The sequence below is a fragment of the Hibiscus syriacus genome, unplaced genomic scaffold, assembly GCF_006381635.1.
Source record: "Hibiscus syriacus cultivar Baekdansim isolate YM2019G1 unplaced genomic scaffold, ASM638163v2 tig00111409_pilon, whole genome shotgun sequence".
NCBI classification, from domain to species: domain Eukaryota; kingdom Viridiplantae; phylum Streptophyta; class Magnoliopsida; order Malvales; family Malvaceae; genus Hibiscus; species Hibiscus syriacus.
In genome coordinates, this window is record NW_024063086.1 from 1,896,111 (window position 1) to 1,898,302 (window position 2,192).

The following is a 2,192-nucleotide window of genomic DNA, read 5'->3' on the forward strand; positions in this document are numbered from 1 at the left end:
CATTTGTTCAAGCTTCGTAGGCTCCTCTAACAAAGGCAGTGCAGCAGTATCGGTCTAAAAATGAAATTCTTGAGTGCTCTTGTGAAATTGACTATAACAGGTGTTCCTTAACTCCCTTAGTCTATCTTTGCCGAAACTCCTTATTTAGATAAATTTGATTTAATTTGCCATCGTCTGGCTAGCTGAATCTATAAATCCGGGGCATTTAACCAATTTCTTTAGAGGGACAGCTTAATATTATAATCACTTTTATCAGGTTAACTAAATGGTTCATCTCATCACAAAGTCTTCGACCTAACAATTGCAGAAGAGCAAACATCGAATTGCCAAGTGTGCAAGCAATGTCATGGTTTGAATGCAATCTATTCATACAGCTAGGGCTTTCAAGCCTCTATAACCAATTGCCTTAGTGGAATAGCTCAGCTTTACAGATTCAATTTCTTAAGATTGTCAAGAAGGACCTGTTATAGTCTAGGTGTTGTTGAAAGTAAAAAAAATTCATCTTTAGAGTTCAATTTCCAAGTAACTGACCTAAACTAGATTCACCGACTAGACTATTCCATCTATAAAGATCATTATCTTCATTAAACGTCTTCAAAAAAAGTATAATAATGTCATACGCAAGGGATGCCCCATGTTGTCCGCTCCTATACATACCTAAATACCAAGCCTCTCGTTTATTCCCTTATGAAAGGAGAATGTTATATCGGTTTTTGCAAGGGAAATGTATGGTGTTCAAGCGTATCTTTCTGAGGTAAGGTCAAAAGTTCTTTTTTAATCTTGTTACTTTGTCAATGACCTGTAACTCTGAATCATTTACAGAGTTTTTTTTTAATTCAGTCGATATTCAAAGAATTTCAAGTTTGCAAATTTGATTCGCTACTCGCCATCTTTAAAGTAACATAAATTTATTTAAATGTCCTTACAAAAAAATTAAGAAAGGATAAAAACAAATTTAAACAAAATATCGTAAATGATGAAATGATATTCCTCCTCACTTGGATGCCCCCGAGTTATTGAAGTCGATCCAGTTCTTGTTACGCATCTTCTACATGATTCTCTTGAATGCGTAGCAATTCTCAATAGTTTGCCCTTGGACACCTCCGTGATATTCCCAATGAGCATTCTCATCATACCACTTGGGGTATGGAGGCTTCATGGGTTCCACTTGATATGGTGACACTACGTGGGCGTCAAAAAGTTGTTTGTAAAGATTTTTACAGGTCATGGGAATAGGGTCGAAATGTTCCCTTTCCTTCCTAGGTTCTCTGGAATCTTGTCTAGAAGTACCTGATGGTACAACTATAGTTAATTTTGGGTTGGAGAGTGTAACACCTTTATTGGCGTGGTAGGTGTTGATGTTGTTAATATCTCTATCCTTCTTCTTTATAGGAGGTTTCTTGCTTGCATCCCCTTCCTCAATCTTACCATGTTTTATGGCTAACTCAACCATTTATCCAGCCATAACTAAATCTAAAAAGTTTCCTGATGTGATGGCAACCAGGTGCCTGAAGTAAGGAGTCTTTAGGGTTTTCATGAAGAGCATATGGTTTCTTTCTCATCCAAGGGTGGATGAACTTGCACATCTAAATCCCTCCATTTTTGTGCGTATTGTCTGAAACTTTTGTTATTCTTTTTCCCATGCTTTGTAGTATAACTCGATCTGGCCTCATGTCATTGATGTGTTTGTATTGTTCCAGAAATGACTTGGCTAAACCCTTCCAAGTCTTGATATGGGACCAGCTTAGCTGATTGTACCACTGGATGACTGCGCATGACAGACTTTCCTAGAAGCAATGAATCAGGAGTTGATAATTTCCCACATATCCTGTCATCTTCCGATAGAACATTGTAATGTGGGCTGAGGGGCAACTATTTCCATCGAATTTCTCAAATTCAATGACTTTAAACTTTGGTGGAAGTACTAAATCCGCGACCAGACTAAGTTCTAGTGCATCCATTCCGTAATAATCATAGTCCCCTTTGACCACCTTTATTTGGTCTTCCAACAGTTTAATTTTCTCTTCCATATTTTTCGCTTTGTCTTCCTTATCAAAATTTGGGATATGGTAATCATCCGGATGATTGTCAGGGTTGGTTGCAGAAGTTTGTATCTTTGCAACAGATGAGGCTTTTCCTTTGGCAGCAGATAAGTCCCCTTGTAGTACAGGTAAGATCCCGGGTAAGATATC